The sequence below is a fragment of the Ursus americanus genome, chromosome 19, assembly GCF_024610735.1.
Source record: "Ursus americanus isolate L20-20 chromosome 19, mUrsAme1.1.p, whole genome shotgun sequence".
NCBI lineage: Eukaryota > Metazoa > Chordata > Mammalia > Carnivora > Ursidae > Ursus > Ursus americanus.
The window spans coordinates 14974438-14996452 of NC_142145.1; positions in this window are offsets into that span (position 1 = coordinate 14974438).

The following is a 22015-nucleotide window of genomic DNA, read 5'->3' on the forward strand; positions in this document are numbered from 1 at the left end:
AGGTCATAAGGTGGGGCCCTAATTCAATAGGACTGGTGTCCATACAAGAAGAGAAAGAGACGCCAGGTGTAGGCAAGCACAGAGAAAAGGCCAGGCCATGTGAGGATACAATGAGAAGACAGTTGGATGCAAACCAAGGAGAGAGGACTCAGGAAAAAAACAAACTTGCCAGCACACCGATCTTAGATTTCCACGCAATTTACAAATCAACTAATAATAGATGATAATATGTCATTCTCTGCAAACATGACGACACTGGCCAACATAGATTTTTAATGCCAACTTGAAAGGCAACAAATAATAACATCTTGATGTTGTCTTTTTCATGTACTAAATAAGTGACAATTTAAAAATTTTTATCATAATAGAAGAGCTGCCAACATAAACAGTCCAAGTTCCTGCCTTCATGGAGATTATACTCTGGGGGAGGAATTTAGACAATAAACAAGTAGGTAAATACATAAAGAACATGATTTCACACATGAGAAGACTAAGAAGAAAAAATTGTTTTAAACAGCAGGGGAATGGAATATGGAATGTGAAGAGTAGTAACTGCACTGTGGTGGGGGGTGGAGAATAATGTCAGGGTCACCATTTAATAATAACTGAATATTACTTTCTAGTAAATATTATAGATTACAAAGATCTAGTGAAAAGAAGCTGTCCAAACTAAACAGCAAACACAAGAGATGGGAGCAACAGTTTGCTGTGGCCTCCAAGAGACCTAAAAGAACTCAATCCCCCTAATTTTATAGGAGTTTGAAGACCCATGGCTAAACTTACCCTGGGTGAAGAGCAGGTGGAAGAGGAACCCACCGTAGATGATGGTAAGGTGAAAATAGCTAAACTCTGGAAACCTTTTCACATCAAACATGGGGGCTGGTGAGTCATATTAGAATTACAAGCAGCCCAACCCCAGGGCAAGTCTGCACTCAAACACGAACATCTTCACCAGAAACTTGGGAGTCATGTATCAACAGCTGGGGCACAGAAGAACTGAGAAGGATTCTCCCTAGAGCCCATGCAGCCCCCTCCCCAGTGCAAAGCAGGCACCTTTAGAGAATGGTGGGGAGGGCAGGAGATCAGATCGAAATCTACCCAAAACGTTCTGGCTTTTGCCTACAAAGAGTGAAGAAGGAATGTTCCAAAAATATCCTCCCACACTCCTCAGATTTTCAACGACCAAAGGCTGAGAGTTGGACATGCAGACTGAGGGGCCACCTGAGGGGATCAGGGCTTTTGATCACCAAATTCTGGAGGTGGGCTGACAGAACTGTGAGAAATTCCACAGAGACACTCCAGTATTGTGGATACTAGAACCTGAAGGCATCGAAGTAGAACTGAGAGAAATTCGGAGACATTCCGGGTCACCCCAGAGTGTAGGGAGGTCCAGACAACAGGATTACAGAGTTCTCTTGAAGGCACAGGAATTAAGGGGAAGCACTGGCGAACAAAGAGAGGCCCCTGGGGACCCAGAAACTTACCAGCCAGGCTGGGAAGTAGGAGGAGATCTCTCTGGGGGCTCAGCTCTGAAGCACAGGCAGATTGCCGAATCCCACCAGTTCTTAGCCCCATGCCCTGCTCATAGGACAGTGTCCATCCACCTCTCAAAATATCTAAGGTCAGTGGTGAACTGGATCAAACTCCATGTGTAACAAAGCTCAGACCCAGATAAACTACAGATCAGATACATTACCCCTTCTCTCAGCACCCACAGCTTAACAAAAGATTGAGGTGCAGAAAGGATATGTCATTTGATTTATTTTCTACATTTTTTGTGTGTGAAAACATTGGCATATAATCACAAATTAGGAAACATCCACACAAAAAACTAGAAAATGTGACATACAGACAAAACAAGGAAAATAGTCTATAGAGGGAGACCCAATGGTGGCTCTGTTGTTGCAATTATGACAGTGATTTTGAAAATTATGGAGGAAAAAAGTACCCCAAGGACCTATTGAAGAAGTGGATAAAATCCATGAAGAAAGAGTAACTCCAGAAGTGTGGCAACTCTAAAAAGCAAAGAACTACATAGAAATGCTAGAGATAAAAATATTGTATCAAATATGAAAACTTTATCTAGTGGATTAAATAGAAGACTGTTTAGAATCAGTGTACTTCAAAAATGGTCAATCCAAATGGAAAGACAGGGGCGCCTGTGTGGCTCAGTTGGTTGAGTGACTAATTCTTGATTTCAGCTCAGGTCATGATCTCGGGTCGTGAGATCGAGCCCCATGTCAGGCTCTGTGCTCACTGTGGAGTCTGCTTGAGATTCTCTCTCTCTCTCCCTCTTCTTCTGCCCCTCCCCCACCTCTCTCTCTCTCTAAAATAAAATAAATAAAATCTTTTTTAAAAATCTAAATGGAAACACAAAGTGAAGAGTTTAAAAACAAAGCATTCACGATCTGTTGTAGAATACCTTCTGGCCCAACGTTGTTGTAATCCGTTCCCAGAAGAAAAAAGAAAGTTATACATAAAAAATACATATTTGGGGGGAAAAAAGTGGTGAGAACTTTCTAAAATTGAGGAAAGAACATTGATGCAAAGATCCAAGAATCTCAGCAAATTCTGAGCAGAATTAAAAACAAAACAGAAACACAAAGCACCTTGACATAGAGTCAAACTGCTGGAAACTGAGGCCCGCGGGTATTACAATCAGCCGGAAATACAGTATGGACAGGGTTCCAGTTCACTTGTATCAGCACTTGACCTGGGTTTGGGTTTCACTGTTGTTCAATGTGTTTCGGATGCTGCTCTGACCTGTGCTAAGAGCAGGGCTGGGTGCACAGGGTTTCCGGCTCCACGCTCTGCTCTCCGAGGTCCCTGCACGTACACTCAGGCCTCAGAGGGCGCTCTGGCTGGTCCCCAGTGGGAGCGCTTCCACTGTGATCCGATCCAGTTTTGCTGTGGCGTCACACTGGGCTGACCCTTGACCCTTGCTCTCGTCTGCCTCCACCCGTGTGCCTGGTCCTTGGGGTTGAGGGTTCAAGCATGCTTGGACGCGGAGCTGTGATTTGTCTCGGGCAGGAGAGTGTTTCTCCTCCAGTGGTAGCTGACCCCTGCTTCGAATGGATGCGGACTCCTGAGTCCCTGATGGCAGCCTGTCTCCCTCTCAGGTGCAGAAGGTTTTCTCCAGACACGACTCCTCTTTGCCTTTATCCTGAGTTAAGAGGGCTTTTGACCCTCCAACAAAAACAGAGGGGATTTTGCTTCTCTTCTTTCCTCAGAATTAATTAATTTTTAATGGGCCCTGAGTGGTGAGTGATTGCTGCCTGTACCCCTGGAGTTTGGGGGGTTGTGCTTCATCGCGGGGAATGATCGAGGCAGCCCGGCAGGGCTGTGTGTCGATGCCCCAGCAGCAGCGATCTCCTCCAACCTGCGCCACCAGAGGGTCTCTTGTCTCCCGCCACCTCCCTGAGCTCTCGTGAGCGCCTAGTGGGGAGCAATGCGAAAAGATGATACGTGAACATAAAGCCCCGTTGGGTGTGGGATTTACTTATTCTAACCTGTTGCTAGCCCACGTTGGTTCTCTCGTAATGCGTTGCACTTGCAGCCAGTCCTTCCTTACTCGTTGGCATGGCATTCACATCTTTCTTCTCTTGGCTGAAATAAAACAGTTCCTGTGTCTGTCTCATCTCGCACTGAAGGGGATTATCTCCCTCTGGAATACAGTTTACTTGACATGTGACTTTAACTCTCTGTTGAGCTCAATAAAAAGTTATGATTTTGTAAAATATCTGGCCTTTTTCTGTCATTGTTAGTTCAGAAATGACTTTTTCTTGAAGCTTTCTGCATCCTGAGCAGAAGCAGAACTCAGGGTTATTTTTGTATGTTTACTTATTCTAGAGTAAGAAGCCACCTGTTGAGAGGTGGCACATTTGGGTGTGTAAGTTCCCCTTGTCACTGCTCATCCTCACTGGGTGTTGCTAGATTTGAAGAGAAGCATTTTATAACCGAAGGAAGGATGTTTGGGAACTTGGTCTGATTTTTCTTTGTAATGCTAAGAGCTAGACTCTCTGGCATTCCCACATAGGTGGCCTGAATTAGATGAGCAAGCATACGATTTATTATGCATTACCGGACAGAAGTATCATCTCCTCTTATTAAATGCTTATATTAATGCTTGTTTTTAAAATGATATGAAATGGTAGAGAACAGAAACAAAGCCAAGACTGCCCCACTCTTTCTTCTGTTTCCACTCACCCTACTTCTGGAATCCCAGCTTCCTCATTGGATTAACGCACATAGCTTCACCCCCGCGCCCGTGAACATAAACGCACATGAATCATCTTTGCCCTTCTGTTTTGGGTTGTGGCAGCCTCTGGGAAGTTAAAAATGTTTGTATTCATATTGACCATCTCAGAAGGACTAGTTGCCCCATTTTGTGCTCAGCATAGATATTTCTTTTTTGCAAACTAGATCCAGAACCGTAGGGATAAAAAGCTAAATCCTATCACCACCTCTGTTTCAAGAAAGAACAAAATGTCTGGCGCACAGCAAACACTTAATAATGAATGAATGATAACTTCTGATTATGATTGTTAATTGGGATCCACACATCTTGTAATTAATGGATTTCTCCTCCAGTCCCAGATGTTGGCAACAGCTAATTGCCACTCTTAGATTAATGTTCGTCTCCTCTCCGTTTCTTAATTATTTTTTTTTTAAGTGGGGAATTGGGAGAAGCAGCGTTAGGGACCATTATCTAGATAAATTTTTAACTAAAAATTCTGTATATTGTTCTCATTTTTGGACCTAATTCAAGTGGTTTTTATTTAGGTTTGTGAGTTCCTGTCATCTGCGGCCACATAGCCCCCTCCTGTGATTTACAAAATGCATGGTATATAGGGAAGTCATTTACCCAGCTCCTTTCAAAATTAATGTGATAAAAATACTCTTCTTATTTACCTTAAAAGGATCAAATGAGGTGACAAACACAAGCGATGTTGCTCATTCCTGAACTATGTATATAATCGTTATGTGTCTGAGTTCCTCTCGGAACTGTGGACTCTTTGTGGACTGGGTTAGGGCTTGAATTCTTTCTATGCTTGGGGTCTAGCACGCAGGTAGGTGCAATCTAATTGCTGATAAAAATAAATTAACATAATTGTAATGTAAGGGTAATCATCGTAAGAAGTAGAATGTACATAAAACGGTTTGTAACTCATTTTTAGTTTCTCATAAAACTTTATATAGAACCAAGCACATAGTGAAAATTCTGTACATGTACAATATTTGTATCATTCATTATATTATAAATTCATAATATATAATTTGTAATCGGTACAAATCATATATACATGTATGTTAAGTATGAATATTTATAAAAATAATAACGTTTGTATTTTATCTTGATGCTATAGGTCCTAGGAAGGGCTTGCTGCAGATTAATTACTTTTTAAAAAATGTTTTGGTTCCTTTTCCTTTTCTGTCCTGTACCTACAGTAAGTGAGAATTTTGTGCAATTCATATTCTATTTAGAAAGAATGATACATTCTTCAAACGTCAGACATTTTTATCATGTTTAATTGGTGATTTCAAATAATACAAAGTATTATTATAGTATGAGTATTATTAAGTAAGCCAGATAGTAGTTTACCTAAACATAAAATAATGCCAATATTTGATCAAAAACATTTTAAAAATTAACTAAGCCAAGGAAGCAAGAGTAAAAATAAGTATTTTTTTCTTACACTCCTACTAATCCTTCAGGTTTTAACTTATATTTAATATCCTTGGAGAAAATTTAAAGGACATCTGCACAAGCCCAGTTCATTCTTCTAGATACTTTCAAAGTATCCCATTCCCTGATAGTAAAAATACTGGTTCTTCTTCTCATTTCCTTGTTAAAGTGTAAGTTTTGTAAGGGAAGTGACCATTTTGGTTTTACTGATCTTTGGTTTTTCAGCCCTTTGAATAGTGTCTGAAACACAGTAGGCCAGCTCAATGCATCTATTTAACAAGTATTTCTTGATTTTAAATGTAATTAAATTTGCATTTTCCCTTATAAATAGTACCCATATTATGATGCTATTTTATCCTGATACCAAAAAATTATCATCCTTGATTCCAAGGTCATGCTGCTAGAGCTAATTTCTTGTAATGAACTTCTTCCCAGCTGGGTCTGTCAACAAGGAAAGAATTCACTGATGTCAATGATTTCAAGTACTCCAGTTCCATGACAAATGTATTTATTACTGGAAAATTGCCATACTTCTATTTTTTTATTTCAAGTTTTTATTTAAATTCTAGTTAGTTCACATATATAGTAAAATTGGTTTCAAGTATAGAATTTAGTGATTCATCACTTACATACAACACCCAGTGCTCATCACAACAAGTGCCCTCCTTAATACCCATCCCCCATTTAACTCCTCCCCCACCCGCCTCCCTCCGTCAACCCTCAGTTTGTTCTCTATAGGTCAGAGACTCTTATGGTTTGCTTCCCTCTCTCTCTCTTTTCTTTCCCCCTTTTCCTACGTTCATCTTGTTTCTTAAATTCCACATATGAGTGAAATCATCCTTTTAAAAGCATGTAAAACTTTTGGTTTGGGGAAGCAGATGAGTGAAGAAGGGTTACTATCAAGAAAAGATTTGAGTCAACTGAACATGATGCGATGATTGAAAACTAAACAGATGAATATATCTTCGTTAGGGGAATAGTATTACTTTGTTTATGATGGAAATAAATTTCATAAGAACTTTGTTTTAAAATGAAACAAAAAATAATAATCCACATCCAGAGGTAAAAATAGAAATACAGAATACACACCTTTATTTATCCCTCTCTTTAAATTTTTCATATGTTTTCATAAATTTGGTAGATTTTTACTGCTGGGCCTCCAGATGTTTTAATACTAGTACAATTCTAGTATCAACAAAATTCTTTAAATTACTATGTTTCATATCACTTGAAAAAATTAAAGATCTGTCACTGGCATTAATCATATCAAGAAAATAAGATTAATTGTTGCATATTATTTTTGTCTTTTATTATACCAAAAAGTAAAAGATTTATAAGTATATGTATGTCTATGTGACATTTATTTTTATTTCTAAAACTTTGTTGAATTAACCACAAGATAGTAACATGTAAAATCCATTTTCAATTTATCCATATTTTTATTAATTTTGCCCATAAGCATAAATATTATAATAATTATGAATAAAGGAACTCCACATAAGATAATGGCATATTTGCTCTAAAAGCAGATTGTATTTTGCTATGAAAACATGACAACAGTATGGTTCTAATTACCTCCTATATTTTGGAGAGTGGCAGCCGGCCAATGAACTGCATTTTTTTCTCCTAAAAGGATATAATCGAATAAATGGTAGATGAAGCTTTTGTTGACTCTTGGATATGTAAATTAAGCACGCTATTTAACAAGTTATTTTGTCATCCTGATGAGTGGAAACATTGATTTGCAAGACTAATTATACTCACTATTTTTAGAATAAGCAAAGGGCTTTGCATTATGTAGTTGCAGAGCAGCAGAATTAGACAGGCAGGTTCCCTGCAGGTCAGGCCCTCTCAGAAGATGCCCCGGACTTTTCCAGAAAATTTATCTTAGTGGAAGAGGTGAGGTTTATATGTCAGTAACTCACTGTGGGGCCATTTCATGTTTTGAAGTCAATTAGAAGTGGCTGCTTAGACATACCTTCCCAAATGTCAATGAAGGTCTTCACCTGCAAAAAGGCCACTAATTACTAATATATCTTTAGTGGTAAATAAGTCCAGACCTTTATTAGTCCTCAGAAAAACAGTGTTCCTCCAGTGTAAAAATATTATTTTTTTGTGGACCTAGTAAAACATCTTGTAAGATGCATGGAATGCATCTGTTTTATGCTATGGGGGTTCAAAGAGAGTCCCAAGAGAAGAGTTAGCACTTAGGTTTTGGAGTTACCCAAAGATATATAGAAGTAACAATCCTTTCCGTGCAAAGAAGCATATTAACTAGATATTATAAGACAAAATTACATTTTAGGTTTCTGGTTTTCAACTGGGAGGAAATTTAGAATCTTCATGGAGTACAGGAATATATCACCTAGACTAAAATTTTTGAAAAACTGTTTCCTCTTAAGCACCTTTAGGGTGGGGATCTGCAAATTGGAATTTAGTGTCAAGAATAAGTGGAAAACACCCTTCCATTTGTTTGTGTCATCTTCAATTTCTTTAATGATTATTTGCAGTTTTCAGAGTACAGGTCTTTCACCTCCTTGGTTAAGTTTACTCCTGGGTATTTTATTCTTTTTGGTACAGTTTTAAATGGGATTGTTTTCTTAATATCTCTTTCTGCTATCTTATTATTAGTGTATAGAAATGCTACCAATTTCTGGATATTAATTTTATATTCTGCAATATTACTGAATTCTTTTATTACTTCTAATAGTTTTTTGGTGTAGTCTTTAGGGTTTTCTAAATAGTATACTACATATCATTTCACATAGTATCATGTCATCTGCTTCAATAGATGAGTAGATAAGGAACACAATGGAATATATACATGCATGTATATATGTATACGTACATACAATGTACAGAGAGAGAGAGAGAGAGAGGAATATTACACAGCCACAAAAAGAGGAGATCTTGCCATTTGCAGCAACATGGATGGACCTAGAGGTTATTATGCTAAGTGAAATAAGTCAGACTGAGAAAGACAAATACCATATGATTTCACTCATATGTGGAATCTAAAAACCAAAACAAGTGAATAAACAGAAAGCAGAATCAGACCTATAAATATGGAGAACAAACTGATGGCTATCAGGGGGAGGGGATGGGAGAGGGGCCAAGTGGGTGAAGGGTGTGGGAGATAACAGGCTTCCAGTTAGGGAATGAATAAGTCATGAGAGTAAAAGCCACAGAGCAGGGAATAGAGTCAATGGTGCTGTAACAGTGCCTGGTGACAGAGGGCAGGTTACACTTGTGGTGAGCGTAATGTAGCATAGATAGAAGTTGAATTGGTAGGTGTACACCTGAAAAATAATGTAACATTGTGTGTCAACTATACTCAAATTCAAAAAGCTATTGAAAAAAATAAGTGGAAGATACTTATAACCTGAAAATTTGTGTTCAACTCTCACATTTGTGGGTGTCAGAGCATTCTGAGAGGACTAAATTTATTAGGTAACAGAAAATCATCTTCTTTCAGTGCTCCTTACTCAGAAATATGCCCAAGACATATCTTTTCAATGTAGGAAGAGAAAGTTGGAGCATTCTCCTAGAGTTAATTCCCCTAGGGTAGGGACAATCACAGTGCTGTTCACCTGAACTCTCTTCCTGAGAAATCAGTTTGCCTCTACTAAAGGTGACATATTCCCACTGGAGAAGACGTCAAATCAGGGAAGGAATGTGTATCCATATCAGAACCCGCCCAGGTCTTCAAAGACTCAATGACAAGCTCATTCTGGAGTTGACAGTAATGTTATTGCTAATGGCAACGGCTAAGCTTGCAAGATTCAAAGCTGTACCGTTTATACTAAGCTCTAACTGTAAATCCTTATCCGCCATCTCCTTGTCCCCCCATCTTGGGATATCCCCGGACAGTTGGCCATCAGATTAAAAGCCACATTTGGAAAAGTAAAACTCTAGTTTAACAGCATCCGGATCATTTTTATTTTTTCCACCCTCGTTACTAGTTAAAGACATACTTTACCTGTACACTTCAAAACCTGAATTAAACCTGCCTGAGTGACATGTTACATAAGGACATAGAGAGATGAAATAACATTTATCGAAAGTAAATTTCATGAGCCAGGCACTTCATTGAGAACTTCATACAAATGATCTTCTTTAATCCACGCAACAATCCTGTGAGATTGGAATTCTTGTCCTTGCTTTACCATGGAACCTGAGGGTTACAGATATTAGTGACTCACCTGACAGGACCCTCAGCTACTGACCTGCAGAAGTGGAATTCGGACTGGATTTGTCTCACTGAAAGTCTGTGCCTACTTTATAATCTGAGCAAAAGAATTTCAGGTTGTTAACTATGAAACAATTCGGTCACCCAGTGCAATTATTCACTTGATGCTTGGATTGCCTCTAAAATAACACCTTTAATTAGTCATCAGCTGATGTTTCAAGCTTGCTAATAATGATGAGAACTTTTAAGATCTTCTCTCTTAGCAACTTTCAAATATGCAATACAGTATTGTTAACTATAGTCACCATGCTGTACATTGTAAACCCATGACTTATATTATGGTGATTGTTTCACAATATATACAAATATTGAATCATTGTGTTGGAAACCTGAAACTATATTATGATGTATGACAATTGTGTCTCAGTTTTATTTATTTTTTTTAAAGAATTATTTATTTATTTTAGAGAGAGAGAGAGAGAGAGCACAAGGGGGGGGGGCAGAAGGAGAGGGAGAGAATCCCAAGCAGACTCCACACTGAGTGTGGAGCCTGACACAAGGCTTAATCCCATGACCCTGAGATCATGACCTGAACTGAAATCAAGAGTCAGATGCTCGACCAACTGAGCCTCCCAGGCGTCCCTTATATCTCAATTTTAAAATAATAAATAAATAAGACATAAATACAAAAATTAGGGACTAAAATTAAGAAAAAGAAAAGATTTCTAATAATAAGAAATTGAGGCAGGTTATTTAGCTCAAAAATTTCTAGAGTTGCCCTGTCCACCATCTTAGAAGCTAGATACGGGAGCTGCTTAAGTTAAAATTAAATAAAACTAAAAATTCAGTTCCTCAGTGTCACTGCCTGCATTTCAAGTGCTCAGTAGCCTCCTGTGACTGGTGGCTACCATATTGGACAGCATTTAAATATATAAATGAACTCCCACACAGATGTCTAACATATTAAATTCAAGAAGAACTGTCTGCTTAGTATCTGCATGCAGAAAGCCAGTCTTAAATGCAGTGCATTGATTAACAGCCTTGTGATAACTCTTAAACCCCTCCTAATACCCCATGGCTTGAAGAGCACAATTTGAAGATGGCTATTCTAGAGAAATTATCAACATCATTATAATCGTGATGTATAATTATAGAATGTCAGAGGTGGAATGGATTCCAAGATCAGCCCATTCAATCACCTCATTTTGCCGAAGAGGAGACAGAGTGCAGGCAGGTGAAGCCATCATCACGCTTCAAAACTTAATAGCTCAATTGTCTTTCCTGTTTGCTGATTCTAAATTCCCATTCACCACACATGGGGGAGAAAAATAAACTGGAGTTCTTTGAATGAAGTCTATGAACTCTAAAAGGACACAGATCCACTGAAATTGCATATATTATTTTTGTCATTTATTGTACATTATCAAGGGAAATGACCCATAGATCCACACAGATTTCATCAAAATTTCAAAGCATTTTTGTGATACTCAAAACCATGAGACTACTGTGACCCTGATAGTATGTGCAACGTAAGTTTCCTACAGAATGATTGCACTTCAGGCTTTAAAGGACTTTCCTTGCAGTACATATTGAGACCCAAAATAGTAAGAAATGGGCAAGCATCAGAATTAATTCATAAAACAATTCACCCTTGCAGGAAACTCTTAATTGAATTGGAAACATCACACTAAATTAAAATAAACATTTGCATATTTGACAAAGAGACTAGACCACTTTGTTGTAAACACCGTGGAATAGATGCAGTTGAGAACAACTTTCACAATTTAAGAAACAAAACAGACTCATTTCACTCGCTTAATATAACAACAATAAGAGAATTGGAAATCCTAAAGCAATTCTTGGCAATGATCAGAAATATTCTTGACTTTTTATTCTGATTTTGATAATGTATAAAGCCCAGAGAACAAAGAAGGTTGTGTGAAAAAATATGTAAAATAACTTTCATTTTAATTCTTATTATTGTGGGTGTGTAATAACTCTTTTCATGTTTTTCAAGCACAATCACCTATAATTTGTTATTTTGATTTTTGTAATATTTTGCAATATGGATACAACAAAAACTGTTATGCCAACTATGAAATTTGTCATTATTTCTAATGCCGTTAAGATCCTGTCCATCTATTTATTATCAAAAGAGTGAAACCTGTTTAATGATTGCTGAATTTTTTTTCAGAGCTTTGGATAATTACCGTTTTTGAGCTATTTTCCTACAGGAAATTAAATGCTATTTATAAAGCATTTGTGTATTTTTTTTCTTGTAAAATGCTGCTTTGAAATAACTTCTTACGATGTGAATAGTCTTGGAGGAAAAGCAGCTAACGCACAGAAAGGAACATTTCTGCCCTGATACCTTATATATAAAACCTTATGTCTAGCAACGCAATCCAGTTGGCAAACCCACAATAAGCACATCAGTTCTCCAGGATACTTGCCTCATAGCCCAGGAGAAAAATGTTGCCAAATGCTCAACATCCAGAAGTGTTAATGCACTGCTTCCCTGTGCATGATACTGTGAAATGGCTTTCTCCCACCAAAACAAACAAACCAAAAAAAGTAACACAATTATCAAATTTCATTGAGACCTAGATGGGAGCTGTGTCTACACAGGATGATTATTGCATGTTGAGTTAAGCAGAGGACTGGCTTTTTATGAGCTTGATGGAATTGAGGACGGATTTTCTGTGTCTGGCAGAGATAAACAACTGAGGGTCCACAGATCAGCACCGTGACATGAATTATAAAACTATCTTTGGATAAAATGGAGGATTTGGGTATTTTATCCACCCAAGTATCTAATTAGCAATTTTTATAATCTGATCATACAGAAGAAATATGTATGTACATAGTCTATTCTCTGGAGTTCCAGCGGCAGCCAGGTAGAATGTGCCTTCGCCAGCTCCTCCCTCTTCCCTGAATCCTTTCTCTACCCTCTTACCAGCATTTCCTGGGACCACCTCCCAAATACGTAGTGTGTACTAAAGAACTAAAGTATCATGAGGATAACTAGACAATCTACAGCCCCCATATCTTAATCGGTACAGCACTAACCCAAGAATGACCCCTGTAAAATTTTTAAGGAAAACGTTCTCAAGTTCCTCTGTGGCTAAAGACAATGAAGAGAATGCTAGGTCGTAGAATTTTTATTACCTGCTGCTCTCTCAGTGTCTTCAAATACGAACTAAGGCAATTAAATGAAGTAAGTTTGGAATTTTTTTTTAAAGATTTTATGTATTTATTCATGAGAGACGGAGAGAGAGAGGGAGGCAGAGGCAGAGGGAGAAGCAGACTACCTGAAGAGCAGGGAGCCCGACGTGGGGCTCGATCCCAGAACCCTAGGATCATAACCTGAGCTGAAGGCAGATGCTTAACCGACTGAACCACCCAGGCGCCCCAGTAAGTTTTGAATCTATTGTCATTTGAGGATCAGCCAAGCTGAGATATGTACCGATTATAGTGGGGGGGGGGATCTTTATAGTTTGATAAATGAAAATGACACCTCATTTTTAAAATTATTTCATTGACAAAAAGATGAAGCATCTTACCCCATTTATTTGAGGTCTACCTGAACTTCCTCTTTCTTAACCACCCATGTTTGGGGTAGTTAAGTGGGGGCAGGCAGAAAGGTAGAAGAGGAAGTTTCGAGGTCCTACCTGGCACCGGCTGTGAGGGGCTCTGTCACCTGCTTGTCTTGGGACTTAAGGCACTTAAGCTCTGTGAATCAGTGTACTCATTCTTAAAACTCTAGTACCAATATCAAATGCAGCATTAAAATTAGGATAATTTTAATTATCCTACCACCCAGGGGGGCGCCTGGGTGGTAATGTCTGCCTTCAGCTCAGGTCATGATCCCAGGATCCTGGGATCCAGCCCCACTTCGCATTGAGCTCCCTGCTCAGTGGGGATTCTGCTTCTCCCCCTCCCTCCCCCACTCCTGCTCACTCACTCTCTCTCAAATGAATAAATAAAATCTTAAAATAAGGATAATGGATATAAATCACTGAGCCCATTGACATACAATAAACATTCAGAAAATGGTAGGGATGGTGAATTTGTGCCCCCTTCAGGTATTTTACTCTGGTTTTTTTTTTAAAGACTATCTTTCACTTACTATATGATGAGTTCATGTAAAACTACTAACTACTAACCCCTATCATGTTCAATACATGTTTATCAAGCATGAACTGTAGTTTCATACGGAATGTTTATATATATATATGTAGTTAAATTTGCCCATTTTATCTTTTCATCTGATATTAAAAATTTTGTATTTCCCTCTCTGAGGTTTGATAAATATTTAATTACAAATGATGTATTCTGAACTCATAAGCTCTCCTAAAGCCTTTATCTCATTTTGGAGGAAAAACAAATAAAACATCCAGTTAAGCTTCTGTTTATGTATCTTAAGGAATATTTTTATTTTCAAATATTCCCTTTTTGTGCTTAAGAGTTTGTAGGAAACATAAAGAAATTTCTCTGCTCCACAAAGTTACAGACCAATGGACTAGCTGCCTGTGTAATCCCCTCCCCTTGGGTGCAGACAGAACCTGTGACCTGACAAGACATTGCTCCCTTCATTGTTATGTTACAGGGTGAAAGAGATTTTGCAGATGGGATTAAGGTCCCTCATCAGTTGACTTTGAGTTAATCAAAGAGAGATTTTCCTGGGTACGACCTCATCAGATGAGTGCTTAAAAGAGAGAAGACACAGCAGCGGATACTTCTGCAGGCCTGGAAGAAATCACAGCCTTGTGAACTATGTCTGTGGGGCACCCCAGGGGACAGCCTCAGGACCTACCCTGTGGGAGCTCTGCTCACAACCAGCAAGAAGACAGAGACCTTAGCTCTACACCCCAAGGAACAGAATTCTGTAGCAACCTCATTCGCTCTTGGGAAAGAATCCAGAACTCCAGATACAATCATAGCGCTAACTAAAATCCTGATTTGGGCCCTCAAAACCCTGAGGAGAAGACCCAGCTTTGCAGTGCCTGGATGCCTGACCTACAGAAACCGTAGGATGATAAATGGTTGTTGTTTTAAGATGCAAAATTTGGGATGATACGTCAATAGAAAATGAACACACTCTTATAGTCTGACTCCTACAAAATTTTACAGTTGTTTTCTAGAACTTTTTCATTTTGTCTATCGAACTTACAGAGATGTGCTCGAGATTATGCCCTATGTAGACTTTATCCCTTCCCACCGTGAAAGTAAGGCAGTCATTTGGGACATGAAGGTACTTAGAGTTGAAACATACCCATCCAATTGTAAAGATTTGTGCCAGCTTACCAATGTCAAATCATAATTTGATGGAACTAGGTAGCTAATAATAACAGTGAACATAATAGTAATACTGATAATAGTAATGATGTAATAGCAAACAAATATTTCACAGTTAAGTATGTGATACACTTAGTATGTACAAATTTTTATTTAGGCCTCACTTTTTTAAAAATTTGACTCATTTAATGGATGAGGAAATATCCTAAGAAAAATTGAGTGACTTGCTGAAGTTCAGCCACTAAGTGGAGGAATCCAGTGTTAAATCAAGGCCACCTAACTCCAGAGACTGGCTTTTGATCAATGCCCCCACAGTATTGTGGTTTCTCTTAAAGGAAGTGTTTTTTGTTTTTGTTGTTTTTTTTACGGTTGAAACCAGGAAGATTATTACATTTGGGATGTAAAGAGTGAAATTCATCCAAGGACAACCAAATTCAATATTCTTAAATATTTGAGAACATGTTTGCATTAAGATTCAGCCAAACTCAAATATTTATCAACCAGTAACCTAAGTGCTTCACAGATACCAAACTGCCTACAACCACAGGAAATCCCAGTTCACGATGAAATTTGATTGAACTATTAATATTGTTAAATAGAGTTTCTACAGATTAGTAGAACTTAGAAAATTTAAATCAAGATCATTATACAAATTAGTGATATGCATCTTAGGAGATGAAGTGACCTGCTCAAGCTTAGCTGGTTTCCTTCCCCATTACACTTCTCTCAAGAAACCAGAAAAATCACAGGAGCTATAGAAAGGAAGGCATGATTGGGTCCCAGAATCAGCTTTAGGTGCTATTCTTGAAGATGGAATGTATGTTTTTTTCTCTGCCCTGTGGAAAGTCATGGGAAGTTGTAAAAATCAGGTTCACATGGGCATCAGACAGACATAACCAGGAGAAGCTGTGATAAACCAGCAGAAAACAGGGAGAAACCAAAAAATATTAGTTTCAAGGCCACAGAAAACAGGGAAAACAAAAACAGGGAAAAAACAGGGAAAACCCAAAAAATATTAGTTTCAAGGCTACAGAATGAAGTACAGTAGTGAGACAAGACAAAAGGGTAAATCAAAAAGTCTGAGGTCAGGCTGGTGTGAATATAAAGGTCTAGTTAGAACAGGGATAACTCTTTGAGAGTTTATGAGGCATGGTATCTCAGCTTTCTAGATCTGAACTCCTCTGAACATGGGGTTATTTCAGAATAATTGATAAAATTATTATTTGTCAAGAAATAGGAAATAGACTCTATCTTAGTCACATGTTCATTACTGCCTATATTGTCATTACTTCTATGGTTGACTATAGGAATCCAGAAAGTCTCTTATACTCTAACGATCTTAGTGTCTTGGGAATTTTCTTACAAATTCCAGACACTTCCACGATAATATTTCAGATACCATAGCTTCTGCTGTATATGCTTGGCAAGACACCCACATATCTATATACAGTTTCCCTCCAGCCCCCCTGGAAATCCATCAGAAAATAACCAACAAGCACACGGTCTACAAGCCACTTCTAATACACCCACCCACTGTATCTTTTTGCACGCTTTTTGATGGGTATGCGTAAAGTGCAGTATTATGAATGTCTGTTCGATAAGTCATGTATTGACTACAAGTCAAAGCAAGCAAGTGCTAAATCATCCCAATATTTTTTTCTGCTCGAATCAATGAGCATCGGCCATTTAAAACAGGAATCAATAATAGTGACAGATTTCAATGCTATTGCTAGGAATTTATATTAATACAAACAGCGTCCACATTATACTTGGCCCTGTGACATACAAGACAGAAAATCAATACTCTTATATCCCTGCTTGGATTAAATTCTCTTCTTGGAATATGGTAATTAAAAGTGAACCGTAGCGCTAAGATTTTCTGCATAATTAAGATAACTTCATAAAAGGTAAAATAAATTATAACATAGCCAGCACTTTTGTTGGAAAATTAGTACCAAATTAAATAACACTCAAAAAACCCAATGGCAATAACATCCCTGATCACAAGAATTACTTACTGTAATCCAAGACGCCAAAACTGTAAGTCAAGTTGTTCTCTACTCTGTGTTGCTATTATCTATTAATGATGAAGGGGTGTAAGTGACTGGATGTGTGTGTGTGTGTGTGTGTGTGTGTGTGTATTTAAAGCACACAGGTTCTAAATTGGAAGACTCTGAGGTGTTTTTGTACCTGGATAATGTGTAGGTAGGAAAGCAATTTAAAGCAATAGAATGCATTATTTAATGTCAGTACAACTTTCAATGTGACTCAAACTTAATGATTTTTTGAGGGGAGAAATAAATGGGTTGAGCTCCATCGGATGTCTACTCAATTTCACACTGCAGATAGTGTTTTAAAAGAAAATTTACTATGAAAGTTGGAAAAGTAATTACTCTTCAACTACAGAGTCATTGTCTTTTAAAAGATGCATGTATAATTTGGCCTTGGCCTCAGAAAAGAGCAGTCACGATGTTCAGAGAAAGACCGACTAGTACAAAAATATATAGAAGAAATGGGAAAAACAGACAGTTAAGATACACTGAATGAAGTATAAAATATTGTTATAGGTGATTAAAGAAATCCGGGGGGGGGGCGCCTGGGTGTCTCAGTAGGTTAAGCATCCAACTCTTGGTTTAGGCTCAGGTCATGATCTCAGAGTCATGAGATGGAGCCCCACTTCGGGCTCCATGCCCAGGGCAGAGTCTGCTTAAGTTTTTCTCTCCCTCTCCTTCTCCTCCTCCCCTTGCTCTCTCTCAAATAAATAAATAAATAAATACATCTTTAAGAAGAAGAAGAAGGAGAAGAAGAAGGAGGAGAAAGAAAGAGAATAAAAGAGAGAAAGAAATCCAAGGAAGTTATGTTAGAAATACAAACATTCCATCCGTTCTTTCTTGGATATTCCCAATCTACTGATTTCCTTGATGGGCCTTTTATTATTTAAAAAATGTGCTCACAGACAAACCAACCTTCCTCCTCCCCGTTTCATTACTTCTCTTGCCACTTTGCCAATGACTCAATCACTACAGACTCAATCATTTTTGGGGGGATACAGTCTTCTATGGCTCTTTAGTATAAGATTTCTAAGATAAGTGCCATCTATTTGCAATATATGTGCAACCTCTCAAGCATTCATCTTCGATCTCCTTTAAACTCATTACTGCTATGTATATACCACATACTCTGCACACTGTTCCAGGCACTGCGGAAACAAAAAGAAACCACACATTCAAGTGTCTCTTGTAAAGGAACTTAACGTTCAACTCTTCTAGCAGATCTGAATCTAATCTAAATTCAAATCTTTTGTCAAATTTTGCACCAGCTCAACTATCTTTATTAGACTGACCATATCTGAGAATCACTCCTCTTACACAGCAACTCTAGTTCTCACTCTCTACACACTAATTTTTTAAAGATTTATCTATTTATTTGAGAGAGAGAAAGAGGGAGAGAATGGGGGAAAGGGCTGAGGGAGAGAATCCCTCTGCAGACTCCCTGCTGAGGGAGCAGGGCTGGATCTCAAGACCCATGAGATCACGACCTGAGCTGAAACCAGAAGTCAGATTCTTAACCAGCTGAGCCGCTGGGGCGCCCCTCCATGCACTATTTTTGTATATGCAGTTTGAAGCTACATACATTTTCCTCTGGAGAATTTCCTGTGACTCAACTTTTTTTTTTTTTTTTGCTTCCTTCAAAACAGCAGTCTATAGCCAAATGAAATTGGTTCTAATGCACTCAATGAAATAAATATATTGATGATCTAACAGGGCCATTCACAATTCTGAACAGTGCAGATAAGAAATGAACAAAATAAACAAACATCCTTGCCTCAGAAAGCTTACATAGTGTTCATTATGTATACATGTTTTCTTTGTCATTTGAGTAACTACAATTGCAGCAAGATGGTGTGCCTGCGTCTAGAAAATCTACCACGCTCATTAAGAATTAAGAAAGCATCGTCAGCGTAGACATGGCTGTCACAGGAAAATACAATCTGTGTGATCTCAAATCATAACTAAACATAAAAGGCAAAATAAAAATCTTAACCAGAACCAAAATCTATAAATATAATCATGGTGAACTATTTTAAATGACTTTAAAATTTCGAAATTTAACTGCAAATTGTCAGATGTGCTTAAAAAGTGAAGGTGGGAAAATATTAGAAATAAGGTAGAAATCTGTGCTTAAATTTAAATATGCAAAAAGATGATGTCATTGGATTCTCTACATAGTCTTTACATTCTTTTCTTCCTGGAGTTCTGGGCACTCTAGGTAGGTTTCTCTTATGCTTATCTCTTACAAGACAATTAATTATACTTTATTCTCAGTGCAATGCTTTTACTGTTCTCAAAATTAAATAAACAGAACTTCTACTTTTCTTGATATTTGTAACTACCTAGTCTCAGTTTTTCTTTCCCAGTGATCATTCTGTTCCCAACTAAAAATTGGCTGTGCAACTCTAGGACACGGCATTGATCAGGGTGCTTTTGTTTTTTCAGTGATAATTCATTGTTGGTATTCTACCCACTTCCCATTTCTTTACCTAGAAAATAAAAATCCATATATTCTTTTATTCCTTTATTCCTTCAACCTATGTTAATTACCGTTGTATGCCATGTAATATCCTAGGCCTTGGGAACTACAAAATAATGAACATTTTCTTTCTAGGATTTGGCAGCCTAGTGGAGACCATACTCATAAAGACATATATTTATAATAAAATGTAATAACTTTTAATAGAGGTAAATAAGGAGGTAGAGAGTTGTGGAAGAGTGGCTTTTAGAGTCTAGATGAATGGGAGAGGTGCTAACAGAATGAGGCCTTCAAAACTATTTTGTTTCACTCTGTCCAAAAGCTCGAGAGGGCTGTAAATAGATGCCGTCACCCAGATCTGTACAGTTTACCCCAAATCAGTTATTCTGCTTGTAAAACATGAGATGTTTAATTTAGAGAAAACTGAATTCCAATTTCACCTTTGTCCCAAGCTCGTTAAAAAGGAAGGCATCTGAATGTTATCATAACACTAGAAAAGCGGGCATTTTGTCTACGATGCTTCCACGTGTTTTAGTTAACTTGTCTCCTGGAGCTGGCCATCCAGTCATTCTACTTGGGTTTGTCTTCCTGCTTCCGAACCACCGTCTTACCTGTAAGCTGCAGTCGTGCCATCCCTGTCTCCTAGTATCACCCAGAAAAATACTGTCTTGAAATGCACTTGACCCTTGAACAACACAGGTGTGGACTACCCAGGTCCACTTATACACGGATTTTTTTTTAAATAAATAGAGTACAGGACTCTAAATGTGTTTTCTTTTCTCTGTGATTTTCTTGATATCATTTTCTTCTCTCTAGCTTACTTTATTGTAAGAATACAGTATATAATACATTTAACATATAAAATATGTGTGTTCATTGACTATGTTATCAGTAGGGCTTCTGGTCAACAGTAGGCTATTAGTAGTTCCATTTTGGGGGAAGTCAAAAGTTATACTTGGATTTTCAAATGCATGTGGGTTTGGGCCCCTAAACTACCCCCGTCCCCCCGCATTGTTCAAAGGTCAACCATATGTTGTTTCTCGTCTTTCTTTTTATCTCATATTGAACGGGCCAGTCTGCCTGATTGATGGGCTTCAGGCAAATCCACGAGCAGTATTCCTGAAAGCCGCTGTAGGAAGGGCTTCTCTGGTCATAATCCCTGAGAGGCCTTGCAGGGCCTGATTCTCAGGTGGGTATAAATTTGAACGCCCCACTCAGCCTCTCTTCACCATGATAGTGACAGTTGGAGTGGAGAGCCTTTGGAAGGGGCCTTCTTGCCAGGAGATTATTTACTTTTGCTTGGGAGTAGGGGCCCTTTCTCTTTTGGGGTCATGAGGAAGGGCTGGGGGTTGTTAAAAACTTTAGGATCTGCCTCTGGGCTTTCGATTTTTAAATTATAATATCTGTGCCCCCTTTGCCCGGAATTACACTTTCTATATGAATTTTATGCCCCCCCCCAATTTTTAATCATTTCGCTACCGGGATCCATAATATTTGCTTTTTATTATGTAATACCTGGTTATTTCATTGACTTCCACTAACTATAAACTGTATGGTTTTCCCCACCATTGTTTTAGGCTCTTCTTTAAAGTCCTATGTGTCAAACTAATTAAATGCCTTCTCTATTTAATTCAACCTTTTAATTTTAGACAAGGAATATAAGACACATAAAGAGATACTCACATTAAATGGGTCCAATAGAAACTCCCAGGCTTACCTCTCCTATTCCCACTCTGCTGCTGAACAGAGGGGGCTACGCATTTTCTGCCAGACTTCCTCAGGAATTTAGGAATAAATGAAAAGAGTCTCAAGTTTTAACAAGACAGAAAGTTCCGAATGACTATCAACTATATAAAGTAGGAATAGACTTTCCACAAAATTTAAAGGATACTTCTATCACTCTGTGTGTGTGGGGGGGGGGGGCGCGTGTGTGGGGGCTTGACCCAGGTTTGAGATCAGCTAACAGTTCAGTCAGCGCTTCTTCTTGACCATTAGATTCTGTCCATACCCCCAATGACCTCTCCTGTGAGCCCAGGGCGAGGTACCAGACAACCAGGGACAGCCCCGAGCCCCCAGACTATTGACATTATTCAAATTAGCCAATCCCAAGCGTGTTAGCCCGGCCTCCCCTTTCCTTTCCACAGAAACTACAATCAACCTGCTTGTTCACAGCTCACTTCCTTCGCTCTGCCTGCTGACCCACCCCAGAGCTTGGTGCTTCCCCTGAGTGGCCCTGTCTTTGGGGGTTCTGTGTTCTCCCCAGGATGCTGGGAGGAACCAAACTGTAAAACTCTTTCCGGCCTCACCATACA